The sequence below is a fragment of the Mustela nivalis genome (genome assembly GCF_964662115.1).
Source record: "Mustela nivalis genome assembly, contig: HAP1_SCAFFOLD_1155, whole genome shotgun sequence".
Taxonomy (NCBI): domain Eukaryota; kingdom Metazoa; phylum Chordata; class Mammalia; order Carnivora; family Mustelidae; genus Mustela; species Mustela nivalis.
The window spans coordinates 149,522-171,402 of record NW_028135509.1 but is presented as its reverse complement, the minus strand read 5'-3'; the positions used below and the strand labels follow the sequence as shown (position 1 = coordinate 171,402).

General features: G+C 35.1%; 1 protein-coding gene across 19 annotated transcripts in view; it reads left to right on the top strand.

Annotated features, from left to right (window-relative positions):
• Positions 1-21,881, top strand: part of MEF2C (myocyte enhancer factor 2C) — a 154,688-nt gene that overhangs the window by 23,754 nt on the left and 109,053 nt on the right. The window contains exon 1 of one of the 19 annotated variants that reach the window (XM_082750465.1): positions 20,156-20,289. The exons of the other annotated variants lie outside the window; for them this stretch is intronic. The gene's annotated coding sequence lies outside the window, so the exon portion shown is untranslated. Of the gene's footprint in view, positions 1-20,155; positions 20,290-21,881 lie in introns of those variants that run through there. 19 annotated transcript variants of the gene reach the window in all.

Here is a 21,881-nt window from a genome sequence, read left to right as displayed (position 1 = left end):
GTCCTTTGAGCAGTTGAGCATCTGCCTTTGGCTCAGGTCATGATCCCAGGGTCCTGGGATTGAGCCCTGCATCCAGCTCCCTGCTCCGTGGGAAACTGCTTCTCCCTCTGCCACTCCCTCTGCTTGGTGCGCTCGCTCTCTCTCTCTCAAATAAATAAATAAAATCTTTATTTAAAACAAAATAAAACAAAACAAAGCAAGGATGTGCGTATAGATGAGAGTGTTTGAGAAGAATTTGACTAAACAAGGCTTAGGACTCCGGCATTTGAGTCCGGACTCCTTATCTTTGCTGCTGCCCTATGCTGCCTGCTATCACTCCTAATAAACTCTTACTGGGCTGCCTCTTCCAGGGATGCCTCAGGCTGACTTTGAGTTTCATTGCCCACATGCCCAAAATCTGGACTCTGCCAGGGCCATGGCTAATACATAGTTATTAAACGAATGAGCAAATGAATTCTGCCACTCTTTTCCTTCTGAATTATAATCTCTGTGGAGTCTTGTTCATTGTAGGGTCCCTTGATATGAGTGGGAAAGTTCCTTCAACATATTGAGGTAGATACTACATATGAATTGACTTGAATTAAGAAAAAAAATGGTAGAACTTAAATTTAGAATCTCTTTGAAGCTCTGGTCTTAAGGTGCTTTGCATACTAAGGGAAGTGGAGATATATGCATTGGGTTTATTTGAATTAGACATTCACAAAATGGATTTCATGATCAGGAAATGCCTATGTTTGTTGAGATTGAGTTCATAGAAAGAGGACACTTTGCTGAATAGTTTTATGAGTCTAAAAACAATACTTAATGAATTTAACGGAAAGAGTTTTGGTGATACTTTACTTTCTTGTTTTCAAAAATCCTCCTTTGAGATTTTCCTCTGCGCTATCTAGACTTGGGCCATAATCTGTGCACACGTTCAGCTACTTTACAGGAAATGTGAAAGAAGGGAATGAAAATTCATACAACATGAAGTGCATTATTTTATTCACTACCTTTTAAGCTACCTGTCAGCTCAATTATTTTATTCTTCCATCTTAGAAAAAGAGTCTGTGAAGAGTTATGGGAAAAAAATCCAACACTATTAAAAGGAAATGTGTCCTCTTATTACTATAGGTAGTACTGACCTTAAAATGTTAATGATGCGGGGCGCCTGGGTGGCTCAGTGGGTTAAGCTGCTGCCTTCGGCTCAGGTCATGATCTCAGGGTCCTGGGATCGAGTCCCACGTCGGATTCTCTGCTCAGCGGGGAGCCTGCTTCCCTCTCTCTCTCTCTCTGCCAGCCTATCTACCTGTGATCTCTCTCTGTCAAATAAATAAATAAAATCTTTTAAAAAAATGTTAATGATGCTTTTTAAAAAATGAAGTGATTTGTTTTGAGAATTAAAAGTATGCTCAGATTATTTAACAAAATAAACTTGAATATAGACTGTAGTTTTAAATGTTTCTCTACATATTCTGTAAAGCATTCATTAAGACACTTTCAAATTCCAAAATTTTAATAATGGTGATTTAAAAATAAAATAGAAATCCTTTATAAATACAAGCTCCTTTATAAATTTGTGTCTGTCCTTTAGGTTTCTTCACTTTCCAGGGTGCTCATACCCTGCCGCTCACCTCCCTTTTTGCACATAGAGCCACTTTGGAGAGTAAACCACACGTAAACGTTTCTAGAATGGGTCATTTCATTTACATACGTACTAAAATTAGAATGTGTTCTCAGAAACAGAAAAGTGAAACTCTAAAGACTCAGCTGAAGACAATTAGGGTTCATTGTAGTCCTTCTTTCTTATCAAAATACAAAAAATGTCAACTTCTGTGTCTTTAGCAATCATGGTCTCAAAGGTTTGATGAAATGAGGTACATAGAATGCATCATAAAATGGAAATACTAAGGGGCGCCTGGGTGGCTCAGTGGGTTGAGCCGCTGCCTTCGGCTCGGGTCATGATCTTGAGGTCCTGGGATCGAGTCCCATGTCGAGCTCTCTGCTCAGCGGGGAGCCTGCTTCTCTCTCTCTCTGCCTGCCTCTCTGTCTACTTGTGATCTCTCTGTCAAATAAATAAATAAATAAATCTTTAAAAAAAAAAAAATGGAAATACTAGGGGTGCCTGTGTGGCTCAGTGGGTTAAAGCCTCTGCTTTGGAGCTCATGATCCCAGGGTTCTGGGATCGAGCCCTGCATCAGGCTCTCTGCTCAGCAGGGAGCCTGCTTCCTCCTCCTCCTCTCTCTCTCTCTCTCTGCCTCCTCTCTGCCTACTTGTGATCTCTGCCTGCCAAATAAATAAAATCTTAAAAAAAAAAAAGAAATACTATACAAATGTAACTGATTCTTAACCTGCATTAGACTATAAACTCTTTGAGCTTGGGGATTACAGCATACTCCTATATACCTTTGTTTTCTCTTTTGTCTCAATGAGTCTATTAACGCATAATAGATGTCCTATAAATGTTCATCAGATTAAATTGGAACAGCTGAAAGAAGGGTAATAATTGTCCCTAACTAAAATGAAAGATACCTAGGAAAAACATTTCATAAAATACTTCCATCACGAGACCTTTCCCATTGAGGTTATCTTACCCACATCTGACTTTTGGAGGTATGTTCCTAGTTATAGTATTTATTAATATCTATCTTATGTTAGAGCTGATATTTAAAGTATCTTTCCCAGTTTAGTAAGATTTAAATTCTTTGGAAGGCAGGGATTAGGTTTTATTGGCCTTTGTATTCAGAATATAGTCCCTAATGGATTTAAAATCTCTCAATTAACAAATTACTTTTTGCACTAGATTTGCTATACCGGCCAAACAATGTGGGTCATTACTAAAGATCTTCCCTTTGGGTAGGCATTCAGTTCCTGTTGAGGTGCTATTGCCCACTATTCTATGACCCCGTGGTAATAATATCTATTTATTATATGCTAATACACATTTATAGTTGGGAAAACCGAAGTTTAGAAGTCACACAGATTAAACCTTTGGTTTCTGATTAGAAAACATTGTTCTTATTTATAGCTACAAAAAGCTGTGATCAGTGACTTTATTTCATTTCTTTTGCAAGTAATATGTAAATAATGATTTTATATCTTTCTTAAATTATAGTATTATAGTTCTATCTCAGATTTTCCCCCTAATGTAAAATTATGAATTTTTGTCATTCTTTTGTATGTCATGAGTGGAAGTCATGAGCTAATACTGTTGTAACTGATAAAACAGTGTTGAAAGACACATTTAGGATTCATTAAAAGACCTAGGGTATCTTTTCGGCCCTGTTTGGAGTTTAAGTTTTATTTAATTCATTCATGTTTAAGTTGGATTTTTTGTGTGATAAGCATCTTACTAGGTTGATCTTTTATTTATTCCTTTAAATATATGAAGAAAAAGTACATTGGAAGACTTTCTAACTTTTAAAAAACCGTTAACATCTAACATCTAACATCTAACAAAACTAACTGAATATCTAACAAAAGCTAACTCAAGTCTTTTATCTATTCCACTAGTTAGCATCAGTATGTGATAGGAATAAGAAAAATAATATGATAGTCTAATCATGACTTTTTACTATTCACTAGCCAATCTCTATGATATAGTTGTTTCAATAATATGATCTAAAATGATAGTCCTTTATATTTTGCATAAATTTCATTTATGGCAGTTTCTGATTATCTGTATCCTTTAAGTATAATGATTTATTACTGTTTTTAATTTATTGAATATTTAGGCATTATATATCAAACAGAACATTTCTTCTTAGTGGTCCTTTAGGTATTGGCTACCAAGTGTTCTCAGATGTCTGATAATTGACTCTTTCTCAAGGGTGTACCAATCCAGCCTAGAAGACCTCATTATCTGTTAGGTACCCACCTCAGCTAGAGCTACATTTTCATACTACATTCTTAAGAGCCACATATGTAACATTTTAATTGTCACTTGGATGGGGCACCTGGGTGGCTCAGTCGTTATGCCTCTGCCTTCAGCTCAGATCATGATCTTGGGGTCCTGGAATCAAGCCCCGTATCAAACCCCACATCGGGCTCCCTGCTCAGTGGGACACCTGCTTCTCCCTCACCCACTCCCCCTGCTTGTGTTCCCCCTCTCACTGTCTCTCTCTCTGTCAATAAATAAAATATTTTTTAAAAATTGTCACCTGGAAAATATAATAGTTGTGATAAAAATCCTTGTTAAAAGTTTTGCTTATTGTATGATATATTATTTCAAATGAGGATTAATACAACCAGAAGGCAGTGCTTCAGTAAATTGAATGTTACCTTGAATATTCTTCTGTAGGAATCGACTATAATTCTGACGAACTTCTGTCATTTTATTTCATGTGCTTCCTCAACTCAACTTTCATCTCTTCTGCTGGTACTTCTATTTATTTATTTTTACCACTGGTACTTTTAGATATATATTCTTCTTTATGTTTATTAATAGAAATAGAAATAGCCTTAAAATTAGCTTTTTCAGGGGCGCCTTGGTGGCTCAGTTATTAAGCTTCTGCCTTCCATTCAGGTCATGATCCCAGGATCCTGGGATTGAGCCCCGCATCGGGCTCCCTGCTCTGCAAGAACCCTGCTTCTCCATCTCCCAATCTCCCCACTTGTGTTCCCTCTCTCACTATGTCTTTCTCTGTCAAATAAATAAATAAAATCCTTTTTTTTTTAAATTAGCTTTTTCAGTTTTATATTCTTAGAATACGTAATAAAAAGGTATGGTTTTTTGTTGTTGTTGTTTTAAAGATTTTATTTATTTATTTATTTGACAGACAGAGATCACAAGTAGGCAGAGAGTCAGGCAGAGAGAGAGAGGGGAGGAAGCAGGCTCCCTGCAGAGGAGAGAGCCCAATGTAGGGCTCCATCCCAGCACCCTGGGATCATAACCCGAGCCGAAGGCAGAGGCTTTAACCCACTAAGCCACCCAGGCACCCCAAGGGTATGGTTATTTTAATATAAATTTTCCCCTTTGCTGGTGAATGTTGAACACACACTTCAATATACAATTCCAAAATTTTTAAAAAGATTTTTATTTATTTATTTGACAGAGAGAGACATAGCAAGAGAGGGAATATAAGCAGGGAGAGTGGGAGAGGGAGAAGCAGGCTTCCCGCCAAGCAGGGAGCCCAATACAGGGCTCAATCCCAGGACCCTGGAATCATGACCTGAGCTGAAGGCAGATGCCCAATGACCGAGCCATCCATACACCCCACAAAATGGTTTTAATTGTGTTATCATGCCTGAGGAGATACGAGTAACCTTTCATTTGCCATCATAGTAATAATGAATGTAGAGAATTCTGAATGAAGTACTTCCATATACAGTCACTTTTAGTCATTTAAAATTTCCATTTGTCATTATGGAAATGTAACTACAATGATAGTTTGCTTGTTTATTTTGCATCTAAAACACTTATGGAGTGAGTCTGTATACATTGGTTACATTATAAAGCTTCAAATAATAATCATTCCTGTGCATTTTTAGTACAATTAGAATACTAATATCTTTTTGAGATGGCAAAAATACATTTTATAATTTCAAGAACCTAGGGTAAGTATTATGGTCTATTTACTTAACTATAAATGTATAAATTATTTTAATTTAATAAGATAGAATAGTATACATTACTAAATACTGAATTTTTACAATCAAAATATGAAATAATTAACATTGCTGGTTTATAGAATGTTAGCATGTAGAAGCTAAAAGTTAATAGAAGAATTAGCCAAATCTCAGCCAAAAGGTGTTCACCTAAATCTATATCCAATATTGCTTAAGACAGGTTGACAGATATCAAAATACGTGAATGTTACTGGAAGACAAAACGCAAAGTCCTGTCATTATTATAATAATGAGACAAAGCAAAGTTCTTCATTTAAAAATATATGTATTCTTCATTTAAAAATTCATTATATGGGATAATGATATGTGGGTCACATACATACACACACAAATATATACATATAAACATACAAATATCCATCCATACAAATATATATATACACAAATATATACATATATAAACATATATTGTGTATGTGTGTTCAGTGTATGTCAGATAGATCACTAAAGTCAGAGTGAGCACAAGAGGTCTGGAAGTTTTATTTGCTACTCCGTGTTAGAATGTAGGGTGTCCTAGACATCCTGGTGCTACTGAAGAACAGTGGCCTTGTAAGGCCTGTGGTGCTTCTGTATTCCTCCGTTCTCTCATCTGATTCGGCAGTTATTGTTCATTTGTTGTGTTCTTTTTTTTTTTTTTTTTTAAAGATTTTATTTATTTATTTGACAGAGAGAAATCACAAGTAGGCAGAGAGGCAGAGGAGGAAGCAGGCTCCCTGCTGAGCAGAGAGCCCGATGTGGGACTCGATCCCAGGACCCTGAGATCATGACCTGAGCCGAAGGCAGCAGCTTAACCACTGAGCCACCCAGGCGCCCTCATTTGTTGTGTTCTTAAAGCAATCAAAGTAGCCAACATTTTTTATTAAAACGCTGGTATTTTTTTTTCTAGTATAACGTGAAAGGCAGACGTTGGAGTCAGATGCATAGGTTTCAGTCCCAAAGCCATAGGCAAGAAAAGACTTCTTTGCCTAAATTTTCCCATATGTAAAATGTATGTAATAATGCTACAATAAGACTACAACAGTACCGGACACAGAACAAGATTAACAAGAATTAACGATCATTAGCCTTTTTAAACATTTACAACCAAGAAATTTTGCATTGAAAATTTTGCATTGGTTTTTGCTTTTAGGGGAGAATATCTAGGAAATAGATTTTATAATCGCCTATGTTACCCTCGAGTTAAAGTCATTAAAGGTGACTTCACTATTGGATTGTATCTTTTCAAAGTTTAAAAAAATTCTTGTGGTGGAATTTTAGTTGTTTCAATTCATATTATTAAATTAAAAATAGAACTAGGGAATACCAGATTTACCAAATTCTGGAATTTTCTGACTTTTGAAAACGTTGATTAACATTAGATAATTTCCTGCAGGAATTTGCAGATTCATCTCCCTGAAACATCAGAGAAAACTGAACCTTAATAGTGGTCAATCATTAATCCCATTGTTATAAAGTTAAGCATTTAGACAAAAGTCAAGTAAATAAATGTAATAAAACTTTATTGTAGATTTTTAAATTAAGCTTCAGACAGCTTTTGCACTACCCTTTTGCACTACTGACACTTATTTTCAGTGTATTTTATCATGTGTGTATAACCTTTTTTTTTTCCTAAACAAACAAGTCTCACAATTCTTGTACAATAAATGAGAGGTTTCCCATAGAATTCAGTAGAATAGCTAAAAATCATGTGGGGCTGGCTCTAAGAGACGTGAATCTTAAGATTTAGGCAGTTGGAGCATGTGAATGTATGAATGCCTTTTATTTTCAAATTAGAAGCAAGTAAACTAAAGGTATTTAAAGTGCTTAGAACAATGATTCTTTTAAGAAAAACTTCGCCAAACTGAAGAATTTTTTTTCCATTTGAGGAATCAGAATGCACTCACATGGCCCACCTAGAATTCTAAATGACCAGCCCACTGACATAGGGAATCCTTTAAACTCTTTCACAGAGAAAGAACAGTAGTCAACAGAATTTTTATCCTTAGGTATGTCAGTTTTTCACCAAAGTCTGAGCTTCATTTTTTCTCATCATTTTACCTCAGCCATCAGTGTAGGGGATGAATTCATGGCCTTTTTTTTTTTTTGACCACTACTTAAAAGCAGGGAATAAGAAGTTACACTGCTTATGTTTTTAAAATGTGTCTCAGTTTATCTACCTTATCAGGACTAAAATAATTACAATAAGAATTAAATAATAAAGGTATTTATCATATTGCCTATTATTATTACTAGGTAGAAAGATGTAAATGTGTGTAACTTTTTTGAATGAGATGGTTTTCATCCACATAAGACTACCCAGTTTTCTACAAAGTAAGAGATACTGCATAACTGGGAAATTTTATTCATTCAATCACACTTCTAGAAGTAGGTTTATTGTTTTCTACTAAACTTTTTGGCCACTATAGCTTTGGATTTGCAAATACACATCATTAGTAAGTTGTTTTTTTTTTTTTTAATAAAGATTTCATTTATTGATTTGACAGACAGAGATCACAGGGAGGCAGAGAGGCAGGCAGAGAGAGGAGGAAGCAGGCTCCCCGCTGAGGAGAGAGCCCAATATGGGGCCTGATCCCAGGACTCTGGGATCATGACCCAAGCCGAAGGCAGAGGCCCTAACCCACTGAGCCCCCCAGGTGCCCCCATTAGTAAGTTTTTAACTCATGCAGATTCTGTCACTTTCTGCTATTTGCTTTTGGGGAACATTTTTTAAATAGGAAATTATTCTATATAATCTTTGTAGAAGTTTTAATAATAAGATTATAAGTCACAACTCAAGTATTATATGTGAATTTTAGTTGCTTCACCCCGCAAATTGTAAGTTTGCAGAATGAATTTATTTACGTTCTGTGTATTGCCAATTTTTACTCATGTACCTTATAAAAGCAATATATTTGAATCTAATTTTTCAAATTTAGGTAATAGTTGTTTATATTGTTCAACTTCAAATTTGAGAAGCTCCCTTATGATGCATTTGTGATCTAAGTCACTACCAAAAATTGTGTGAGTATAAATGAGATAAACTAGAAATAGTGATCTTGTTGTGTTGTGTAGATTTTATTTGACAGGCAGCACAGCAGGGCAAGTTGCAGGCAGAGGGAGAGGGAGAAGTAAGCTTTCCACTGAGCATGGAGCTGGATGTGGGGCTCAGTCCCAGAACCTTGAGATCATGACCAGAGCCAAAGACAGCCATTTAACTGACTGAACCACCCAGGCACCCCTAGAAATAGTGATCTTAAGTGAAATCTAGATTGGTGTCTGTTCTAGTCTCCTAACTAATTATGCATCTAAGCAGTATGTTAAAATTCTATCTAGAGGTCCTGGAATTATTCCCTCTCTCCTTTTTTTTAATGTCATTGTTTAAAGATGAGCTACTAAATGAAAAAAAAAAAAAAAGTGGTAATAGAGGAAGTTGGCATGGAGAATTGTAGCTGTATTCAGCTCTTTTTATCTTTTTCTAAATATAGTTATGAAATACTGTTCAGGTCAGCTGATGTAAGCAGTGGAGTGCTTCTTCATGTCTTCTTTCTTTCCCAATTATTTCAATAATGTTTTGATGAATTAAAGTATATAAGTGAAACAAAGAAATCAGCGCCAAGTTCTGATATCAAATCAAGAATTGAAATTGCTAATTCCTCAGATATTTTTAATATATTGCTAATCTCAAGACCAGGACTAAATTGGTATTCCAGGACTAAAGTGGTAAATTTTTAATAGAGATGTCTCTCATGAGCAAGTCTTATTTTAACATACTAGAATATCATTTATTCTTTGAGGATGTGATTTATTCTATTTAAATATAAGCTCTGTAAAGGAGATGTGTTAATCTATTTTTACTCTAAGTACATAAATATGTCTGCTACACTCTAGTCAGTAGATGTATTCAGAAGCCAATATGCCTACACTCTCACATTTCTTCTGTAAATGATGAATAATATTGATAAATGAAAATTACAAATCTGCAATAGAGCTTAACCATTGAATACTAAATCATTCTGTTACTAACTCTGTGTTCCAATGACATTTTCTAGATTAAAAAAATGTCATTCCTACATTTAAAAAATATTTTGTGCCTTTACAGCAATGTAAGCAAATGTGCATTTGAAAGAAAATTCACAATGTAGCCACAAATAATTCTCTATAACACTCAAAGTGCCATTTTCAAAAATGGTTCAATTTTCAGAATAGAATATTTAAAAAATAACCTCTTTCCTGCCAGACTTTACATTCCACATGTTTGGTACAATTAAAATGAAGAGTGGTGGAATGGAACTCTTCCGTCTATATTTTGGAAAAACATATTCACTCACCTCAGTTTGTCAGTGTGCATTAAGAGGTAGGTCATTATGCAGTAGAAAAAGAAGAAGAAGGCAGCTCTAACTCATGTGGCTGACATATACTGAACATGGCCATTAATACAACTTGGCAGTGACCTTGGCAGCATTACAGGTAATCTCCTTGCAGGGATAAACTATTTGAATGATAGTATAAGCACAAAGAGAGTTATCTTTGGAATTCTACCACTTAATTTTCTTATATCCTAACAAAAATATTTTTTAACTCATCACTTAGTGATTTTCTTTTTACCTTTGCTCTCTCAAACGACAATTTACTCACAGACATTGTCGCTGTCATTTTTCTGTCATTATGAGGACTGCTGTATATTTGGTAGCACTTTCATAAAGGGTTGAAGTTGATTCTATTTTTTTATTATAGGTATAAATCTGTAGTCAAATTTTATTGGATCATTCATAATTGAAGTTCTGAAAAGTAAAAAGCATATGTAAAGAAGATAACAGGTTGAAAACTCAACATTAAAGAAAATTCTGTACTATATATGTCATAAAAACTCAGCACAATTACTATTATTACTATTTAGGATTTATTTAGATTTTTTAAGATAAAACACATCTGTTTATCACATCTTCTGAGATTTTGCAGTAGAAAATTCAAGTGCATCATTTCTTACTTCCTACATGAGATGAGTTTGTCACACAAGAAGGGAATTGATGTGCATAGAAAATTCAGGTAAATGACTAGAAATAGACCAAGACAAATAGTTAAGTTGTTATGTTGTTAAAACATTCTACTGCCTAGCTTAATCTCATATGTAGTCATAATGTGTACTGAATGCCCCTGATAAGGAAGTTTCATGTAATGGAGACTGGACTTAATTAATTAATTAATTAATTTTTAATTTGTCAGAGAGAGAGCACAAGCAGGGAGAGTGGCAGGCAGAGGGAGAAGCAGACTTCCTTTTGAACAAGGACTCTGATGCAGGACTCAAGGCGGGACTTGATCCCAGGACCCCAGAATCATGACCTGAGCCGAAGGCAGACACTTAACCGATTGGGGCATCCCTGAGATTGGGCTTATTTAAAAGCCTCTAAGAAGGTCATAATTTCTTATACTTGCTTCTATGTCATATTTCAATACAGGAAATTAACAATGACTTTAAAGGTAGAGCATTTTTTCCATAATGCAGATCCATTTTTAAAAACTATTCCTTCCTGAATTGTTTCTGGGGTTTTTTTTTTTTTGGCAATTTAAACCAGCTGTTGATAAGAGCATTTATGGAAGCCATTGACATTTCAATTCAGTGTTTTTTATTTATAATGTTCATTCTAGTTTAAACTTTTACAAGCAATCCGAATTAGTTAATTTCTGGAATTAAACAAATTCACCGGTCATTAACATTTTTGAGTATCGCAAGTATATAGAGTATTAAATCTGCTTCCAATTAATGGGTCATTTTAAGTGCACAAAGTGAATTATTTTCATATATAGAACCTTAGGAACCATTTGATAAGAAGGACACCGAAATTTATGAGGTAAGGCAGTTTCAGTAAATTAGAGCATACTGCACTTTTCATTAATTCACCTATAAATTTAATCTTTACCAGCACCTATTTCCAGTTCATTGTCAGGTTGATCTATATAATGAGAATTCCTTATTATGTTTACATTACTAAGGCATACGCCAAATGGAAAATAAGAGATATCTTTTCTTTGACTATAAATTGTAAGTATAAAAGGCTGCTAGTAGCCTGTAACACTATTTAAATTGTCCTTGAAATAACTTTAAATACAAGCACATTAAGAAATACAATTTAGGGGTACCTGGCTGGCTCAGTGGGTTAAAGCCTCTGCCTTTGGCTCAGGTCATGATCCCGGGGTCCTGGGATCGAGCCCCACATCGGGCTCTCTGCTCAGTGGGGAGTCTGCTTCCCTTCTCTCTCTCTCTGCCTGCCTCTCTGCCTACTTGTGATCTCTATCAAATAAATAAAAATCTTTTTAAAAAATACAATTTAAATCAGAGAAAAATTTAGTATTTTTGATGCATTATGTTTCAACTACAAATAGCAATATATTTTAAGTCCAATTTTCAAGATAAAGTAGAAAAGCCAAACAGAAACAAAATGAAACACTCTTCTCTAATCCAGTAAGAACCAAAGGTTGAAATGTATTTTTAGATAAAAGCTCAGATCCTCAATGCATTGAATTAGACATATTCCCTGTCAAGTAATTTAGGACTTTCACATAAAACTTGAAAATTTAATGGTGAAAATAGTTCCTTAAAATTTTATAATGCCTCCTAAGAGTGCGACAGCTTAACAGAGGAAGAAGAACCTGGAATTTGGCATTATGCTCCCTTGTCTCAAAACCTAGTTTTGCTACTTACTTGCTGTAAAAAGCTGGGGAATTTTCATGTTTTCTCTCCCTTGATTTTTTCCTGAACTGAAATGTAATAGGACACATGATTACAAACTTATCCAAGTGAGAATTCCTACTGAAATAATAGAAATAATGTTCCTGGGACATGTTCATTCAATGTTAACATTCTCGCTAAGATGACTAAAAATTGTTTCAGAGATGTTAAATATCAAACATAAATTAAGACTCTTGCCAGAATTCCAAATTTTATTCTAGAAATCTTTTTTTCCCATGTTGCCAGTCAAATAGAATCTCCCACCATGATAATTTTATGGATTAAAGAAAATCATAGATACTAAGTTTCAGTAGTTCATAAAATCTCTCTTTAGACATAGAAGAAACATGTATGTTAACTAGTTTATGTGTCTTACTTGGTAGTGGAGAAAGTGAGTCTTAGAAAAAATTGAATGACACACAAAACTTGAATTTCAGAACTATTAAATTATTTAAATGTGATTGTGTAGCACACATTGTCTACCTAAAAATTGGTATCATTTTTTTTATAATGTCTCAGTAGAATTTTAAACTTCAATTCTAACAATCCATTGGTACACCACTGATGATTTCAAATAGAATTTAAATGACATGCATAGGATTTTAAGTGATAGAATATGTCTATGTTTCAGTGCTTAAGCTTCAAATAACTTTTGAGGGAAAGCAAATAACTAATGGAACAAAAACCCAAATAGGAAATGCTTTTCATGCCATGATTAAAAAAACAAAACAAAAGTTTAACACACACACACCAAGACAACACAAAGCCCTGCATCTAAAAGGAAATGAGATAGGAAAACATTAACAAGGCATTACCCTGTGGGATGACACCCATCCCTAATTTCAAGACTTCTAGAAGACGAGAGTTGCTTCTCTTCAAAAGCCACTGAGATCCTAACCAAGAATATCACCTTTAAAAATATTATTTAGATGTCTGGGTGGTTCAGTTGTTAAGCGTCTGCCTTCAGCTCAGGACATGAGCCCAGGGTCCTGGGATCAAGGCCCACATCGGGCTCCCTGCTATGTGGGAAGCCTGTTTCTCCCTCTCCCACTCCCCCTACTTGTGTTACCTCTCTCTGTGTGTCTCTTTCTATCAAAAAAAAAAAAAAATATATATATATATATGTATATATATGCATATATATATATAATTATTTAAGCGCTCATAAATACATGGAAAATTTACATAGAAGCTGGCATATTGGCATATAGCTAGCCACACACCAAAGCTGTTTTCTTTCTTATCTCACTATTTTCTCCTCCTGAGAAATTTTTTTCAGTGTATTAATGAAAACTAAATTTGTAACAAATAAATCATCACCATATCTCCCACTTCTTTATTTACTATAATTTTGATGGGTGATGCTATATTCATAAATTCTCAGTGAAGGATTTTTCTCACTGCGTGTCTTTATATTTTTCCATATGGTTGATTTTTGTAATTGCACTGTTTTTAATCTATTATCTTTTATTACACCATAGGGTATCATTGATCACTTGCTCTCATCCTCATATAATAGAAACATCTAAATATTGCAGTCACAGACTACCCAGACATAGAGTCAGGAAACACAAAAGTGAGTTGGCATTCTTGATTTACTAGAATTTTTTCTCTTTCAGTAAAACTAAGACAATTTTACTCATTAATTAGTTTATATTTTTTATCAAACCTGGTGATTAACCAAAGATTCATAATTTCTTAGGATCAAATCACTGGCAGGAATTAAAGATCCAAAGAATTCTTCAGTAGAAAAAGATGACTGTTAATGGAGCATTTTTCAAAGGAGTTGGAAATATTTTTAAAGTATTCTTAGAAAATGTAAAATGTAGGATGGAAGATTGTGCAAATGATCAAATACCACTTCACCTGGTATCACAACATTTAAAAAAAGAGGGGAGTATCCGGTTGGCAAAGGAAAGACCCATAGGAATGGAAATTTAAAAGCATTATAAGAAAAGAAGAAATTAAAAACAGTATGGAAGTTTAAGTTCTAAGAAATAGTGATGGCTTAAAATTTGATAAAGAGAATAGAAATTAAGGTATGGTATTTACAAATTCATTCAGTTTACCCATGAATAAGAACAACTGCAAAGGATAAAATAAAGTGTAGCCTGTTTATTCATGTGGAGGTGAAAGTAAATATAGATAATGCCAGGAATATTGTAAATTCCACAAGGGTGTGATTTTTTAATGTTTTATTTTTATTTTTTTTAAAGATTTTATTCATTTATTTGACACAAAGAGGGAGATTACAAGTAGGCAGAGAGGCAGGCAGGGAGAGGGGGAAGCAGGCTCCCCGATGAGCAGAGAGCCCGATGCAGTGCTCAGTCCCAGGACCCTGAAATCATGACCTGAGCCAAAGGCAGAGGCTTTAACCCACTGAGCCACCCAGGCGTCCCTATGTGTTTTATTTTTATTCTTTGATTTATCCCTTAAAATACTGCCTAAAACACAGTACATACTAATGCACTAAAAAATAATAATAATAAAACCTGAAAACCTTTAGAAAGAAGGAATGAATGAAATGTTTCTTTGCTTTATCTTTTATAGTTATTAAGCAACAAAATGAACTCATGCTCTCATGTCCACATACATAGAAGTGTCACATATGTATCTATGACCTGTGGAATCAAATGATACTAAGAAACGAAGAAATATAGAATTCCTTAGCAGGTCTTACTAAAGCTAAGATAATTTTAGTAGTAGAAATTCTTTTAACATAATGCCATTGCAGGGCTATGAGGGTACTATTCCTAAGAACTTCTAGATAAAAACTGGAAGGTAACTATCAATGATAATATTTTTAAAAGAAAGCAAAGGATGGCCCAGGGAACCACTGTTAGTAACTAATTTGCAGAGTTTTAATACAGAAGAAAAAAATCACAATGAGTTGTTAAACATTTTGTATACATTCTGTAATACCCTGGGTATGAGTATGAACCAACACAGCATCATTAAAAACTGGTCCTAGGAGGATATTTTAAACTATAGTATACAGTGTGAAGGAGAAAAAATAGGCATAATCTCAGCTTCCAAGGCTTTTGGTTTTTGTCCTGTACAACATACTCATTTGTAAAATGGAAAAATATCCTCTAAACCACACAGATTTAAAGATCCTCTAAACCTTCACAGTAAGTGAAGGAATAGTGAAATAATTTATCCACTAAATTTAAAAACTTTAATGAGTCCTATGTAAAGTGTGTGAAGTCTGGCCCTTGAAAGATAGGATCTGAAGCCAGCCTGATCTTGGTAAAAATTAGTTAACTACAGAAGTGGCAAGCATGGGGCGCCTGGGTGTCTCAGTCGTTAGGCGGCTGCCTTCGGCCCAGGTCGTGATCCCAGGGTGCTGGGATCGAGCCCCACTTCGGGCTCCGTGCTCAGTGGGAGGCCTGATTCTCCCTCTCCAACTCCCCCTGCTTGTGTTCTCTTTAAAAAAAAAAAAAAAAAAAAAAATGAAGTGGCAAGCAATTATGAAGCTTAAGGAAATACAAAAAATACAAAAAAACCTCTACGTACAAAATAGAGAAGAGAAAAAAAATCTGGCAAGGGAAAACAATGCAAAATGGCCATACATGAAAAGGTAAGCTTTGGCTTCAAAATTTAGGTAGTTTGTATATAATTAAAAATATGTACTTGATGGGAATATACAACAAGAGCTTATTTTGAGTACTATGTGTATTTTTGGACTGTAGAGTTAAAGGCGGATATGACTTGAAGAGCTGCAAATATGGGGGGAAAACAGAAAGTAAAACAAGGGCAGGATAACAAAAACAGGTATAATTCAATATACAATCTTGAAGTGTCTGAAATGAGAACATGATGATCAAATGTTGTTCTCTGTACAGCGGGTAGAACAAGAGGAGTGGGCATAAAGTATTCTGTGAGGGATTAGCTATAAGTCAGAACTTCCTGAGTGAGAGTTGTGAAATATCAAAATAGGTTACTGAGGAAGGTTATGTTGCTCCTTTTCCGGAAGGCCTTAAAAATAGTAGAGGTGGAATCCTTGTGAAATAATTTGGGGATGGTATTATCTAAAGGAAGAGAAAATGTATGACCTTGCATGGCCTCTGCCAGTTTTAATGTCTGACATTTCTACTCTTACCTTAGTTGAATGGAAATATAGATACCTATTTCAACTCCTCTACCCCAAATGGATCATTTTGCTCTTTTTTAACATGGCAAAATTTAGATAAATTTTAAAGTGGATCTCCTAAAGATCTAGTTTAAGAAAGTGACATTTCCAAGCTCAACCTGAAATTCTGCTTAATAAGTTTAGAGAAACATTTATTAAATAGTTATCCTTTTTTCTAAGGATCTGAATAGAAATTGTGCTATATTCATCATTGTTTCCTAATTCATAAAATATATGAACTAACCATTTTTATATGATTTTGATTGTTGGAATCATCAGTAAAGTGACTAAATAGTGATTTGGTATGTTAACTACTTACTTGATGACAGTGTTATACTTTTCTAGCATGTAAAAATGATATCACCTCTGTACTTCTCAGAACTCTTTTATTACCAGAGTCACCCAAAGGCATGAGAGACTCTGATATAAAAAATATTCCAGACATCTCCTCACTGTGAAAGGCAATATTTGCCAACAGGTCCTTTCTTACTGAATTAGAATTTTCAGAGATTTCCTGTTTACCAAACGCCCTATTCAAGTGCATGGGCTATAGAAACAGTCATGTTGAGCTTTCATTTTGCACAGTCAACAGCCCAGCATTTTAAATTGAATTCAGACTTGAATATAATGGGTCATTGTCAGTCACGGAGTTTTTGAATGGCTCTGACCCAGTGTGCTCATCAGCTGGTACAATAATATATATAAATACTTAAATGAATATATGTGTACCTATATTTGTACCACAGGGCTCTCCCTACAAAAGTAGGAGGACAGTCTGATACATGCTGAAAATGTACAAACTATTACTTCCTCACACTATGTAGGCCTCTGACGACAGAGCAAGGCTATGTGATACACTGTGGAAAAACTGATGTGAACTTCTGTAATACACCAAAATGTGTGATTTTTCTTCAACAATTATAAATATATTGCCAATTATGTCAACTGTTTTTATACAATTAATAGTATATTTTATTAGGTGTGTGTCTTATAAAGTTGATATACATAAATTTACTTCTAAAGTAATATATTTAAAGAGTGTGAATTGCATAGTTACAGCCAGAGGTCTCAAACACAAAGCATTCTAAAGAAGTGGGTAAATGTATAAAATTCTGAAGTGGAAACTGCACTGCATAGAGAAGAATATTGTAGTAGACCATAATTTGAAGAAATGAAGGAGGAGCATAAAGAGATGGAAGAACCAGAGGAGCAGCAGAAAAGAGAATAGGGGTTAATGACCAAGGTAATGTCAGAATGAATTGGATCTGGGTTTGAGACTTACCCAAGGTACTGTAAAGGAGAGCAAGATGACGATGACTGCCTTAAGCCTGAAGACAAGATATCTGTAATACTTGTCTTAATCATGAATGAAGTTGATTCTCCTGACCCATCCTCAGGAAGACACCCGTCTTCATGTTTTTGCCCAGGACTCATGATGTAGATAAGCTTATTCATAGGCATTCACCTGGTTTCCCTTGTGAGCAGCCATATTCATTTGTAGAAAAGGAGAGGGGGAACCTACTGATGCAGATGATATGCTAATAACAACTAACTCACTCAAGTGTCATTCTTTTCCCCTACTTGGCACAGGGAGTTATTTTTTGCCATCAAGAATAAGAAAATGTTTAAAAAAAAAAAAAGAATAAGAAAATGTTAGGTGAATTAAAGAACACTGACTTTTTAAATAAAGATTTTATTTATTTTTTAGAGAGAGAGAGAAAGAGAGAGATATTAAGAGAGAGCATGAGCAAGAAGGAGAGAGAGAAGCAGGCTCCCTGATGAGCAGGGAGCCTGAGGCGGGGCTCAATCCAAGAACCCTAGGATCATGACCTGAACCAAAGGCAGATGCCTAACCAACTGAGCCACCCAGGCACTCCAAAAGAACACTTATTTTTTTTTTTTAAGATCTTATTTATTTATTTGACAGACAGAGATCACAAGGAGGCAGAGAGGCAGGCAGAGAGAGAGGAGGAAGCAGGCTCCCTGTTGAGCAGAGAGCCGGGTCGAGGACACTGAGATCTCGACCTGAGTTGAAGGCAGAGGCTTTAATCCACTGAGCCACCCAGGCGCCCCAAGACCACTTATTTTAAAAGTACTCTTAGATTCCTCTAAAATGCTCTGAACATCCCATTTTCTGCATAGAATTTTAACTTGAAAGCACTCTTGTGAATAGTACCTTGCTGCATTAGCAGAGTATGTGGTTCAAGTATGAGTCTGGGACCAGATTTATATAGTCTATAATTACTTACAGCCTAACAAGAGTTGTGTGACCCTGGGCAAGTAACTTAACCTCTCTGTCTTCCAGCTTTTTTTATTTTGTAAAATAGAAATTATTAAAATAGCCTTCCTCATAGGCTACTGTGAGGATTGAAGTTAGTATTTGCAAAGCTTTTGGTGCTAAAGGAAGTATTTTATAATTCATAGTTATTTATTAAATTTCTAAATACGATTAGTGACTCAAAGTGCATAATGTAACCTGAGTCTTAATTGTTTATATTGCTTGAGGTGAACCATCTTTTTAAAGCCAAAAATATGGAAAAAACAATTCTATTTACCCAGGCAATTTAACATCTTTGTCAGTTTATTTTTTCTCTAGAACTATATCCTTTGGAGAAGCATTTTGACGTCATTTTGTCTTACACCTTCACCAAATTTCTGTGAATTGTCTTACACCTAATTCACCAAATTAGGGACTTAAAAAGGGTCTTTAGAAATTGAACCTCGTTCCCTTTATGTATCTGAGAAAAATGAGACTCAAAGCCGTTGACTGGCCCAAAGACAAGCAGCTCGTGGGTAGTCGAACCCCTCCAAGAATATGATTACAAATAGAGCTTTCTTTGAACTATACTTACCACTTCTTGGTGCTTTGGAAATATATTGCACTAATTGCTCAATATTTTATTAGAATTTTTTAATTTAAAGGAACAGTTTTCTGCACTTTATATCATATTTGTTATTTATAAAACTAAAAGAATAGCTTTCCATCGTTTTATCAATTATTCAACAATCCTTTTTTGTTCTCCTTGAGCCAGGCACTGAGCGGAATGTTGGTTCAGCACCGTAGTGTGTTCTGCAGTCAGAGGGAAGATCCCTTTCTATAAAGCTAGCATTTCCCAAAACATATTCTGGATATACAGATTCTGTCATCTAGCACACTGAAGAATATGAAAAGTCCTGCACCAAAGAAACTTCTCTCTTCATTTTTTTTAATTTCCTTACTTTTTTTTCTTTTTTTTTTTTTTTTAAGAATAGTTTGTTATAATCCTTAAGAACTACTGACCTTTGGAATCCATACTGGGGTTTCTGAGGAGAGTCGTGGGATTGCTTCCACTGATGGGTGCTTTCTTTTAGATCCTAGCTATTAGAGACTCAGGATTAAAAAGCCTCATTTCAGTAAACTTCTGATCTGTGATAGCATGATCTGTTTTACAGGGGAAGTACTGTAATCCTTTCCATGTATTAGTATCTGCCAAGGATGACTTGAGCTATCCTTGAAAATAGCCTGGGACAGAATGTGTAGACATGCTGAGATAAGGAGCCTCCTGCCAGGCCTCCAGCATAGGAAGCGACTTAGCTTACCCCAGGCCCACGACCGGCCCTCTGCAGCACACTTACCCTGCCCGGGTGTACAGAGGAAACATTCTGTTCATCTGAGAACACCTCTATTCCTAGCTCTTTGACAGTTTCACTTTCCATATCTCCTCAGTTTTAAACATGTGGAAAAAGAGATAAAGGAAGGTGATGAAATGAAAAAATGAAGTGGGGAAGGCTATGGAGAGAGAGAAGAAACTCAAATTTACATGCCTGCTTTGCATGCGATTATGGCTGGCTTTTGGAGGGGGAGGTGAGTGTTCTCCAAAGGTCATTTTATAAGATAGGAAGGAAGATGAGTATGCAGTGTGAAATATTGGTTAACATTGAGAATAGAATCAAACACTATGCTGATTAAACCATTTTGATTAAAATAAAAACTTTTCAAATTTCTGATTCTTTTTTGAGGCATTAGATCAACTATAAATAAAAATAGATCAATGTTAATTTAGGCTTCATGATAAATTATACAACTTACCCTATTTTAAAACTTAAAAATATGTTCACCAAGTAGGAAATACAAAGAAATTAGTGCAGTAAAGGATCAAATTTATGCTGCTACGCCTCCCCACCCAGAAATCACAGGGGAGGGAGAACTGAAAGTGTATACCCATTATTTCTTAAATAAAGTTTAGTTGCATAGGAAATTTTGACCCCTCTCCTTACTTAAAATACTGGTTTTTCATTAGGCATTACTATTTATAATTAAAAGTGTCTATTGCCTTTTGCTTTAAATTCTTATTTATTAACAGTCACAATCCTTAAATTTTGTATTTTTCCTCTTAAAAATGCTTTAATTTAAAAAATACTAGATGATTCAATTTGTCTGTTCATTCCAAATTGGAAATTAATCTGTTTGGCTTGAGGCTACGTAGCTTACTCTCATTAGATGGGTATGTCCAAAGATATGTGAACATTTCCCATACAGTGAGACACTGGGATTTTCAAATATCGCTGAGATCTTAATCAAAACTGTGCTGATTGCTTGGGAGTTGGGTCCTGTGAGAGAGGAAATAAATCAACCTACCCCCGTGACTCTGGTACATTAGTAATGTTGTAAGATTGTTTATTTCTAAAAGAAAGAAGATATAATATAAAATATGTAAATCTATATTTCACATTTGAAAAAGTTTTACATTGTATTTGTCAGATTGTTCATAGTGCTATGTATATTTAACACTGGAAAAGGAATTTTTATGCCCAAGAACTATTTCAGTCAGTGGACATTGATTTAATGAAGTGTCCATGTTTCAAGGGAAGACACACCTTTGGATTCAATTCATATCAGTTTAGAAACTTTTTGCATTATACTCTATTATCCGTGCTTCAAAGTATTTATAATTTCTATGAACTTACACAATACTGTAGTGAATAGGTTTACACAATTAATTTATGAAATTGAATTGTCCCCATTTGAATTTCTATAAACAGGGTGCTGTTTTTTATTTGAGCCTCACAAACTTCTCCAAGAATAGAAGTGTTATTATTCCCATTCTGTAGATAAAGAAATTGAGGTTTGGGAAACGCTGGATTAGCCATTTGCAGCAACCGTGACAGGCAGAGTATTCATGGAATATTCAGACTGGAGTCGTCATCTTCCAAATACTGCCTGGCTCCATCCGTGTTTTAGATTTGTCCTCGGATGTCATCTTCTCAGTTGTCATCTTCCGTGACAGCACTGCCCACTTCTGCCCTTTCCTGCTCCGGCACCTCCTTGCCTGTTCTCCTGTGGCATTTTGTTTCTAGCCCTTCTCGATCTATAATCATCATATTAGCATGCTTGTTTATTGCCTCTCTCTCCCTTCAAAATGCAGGTTTCGGGAACACCAAGACCTACTTTGTTTT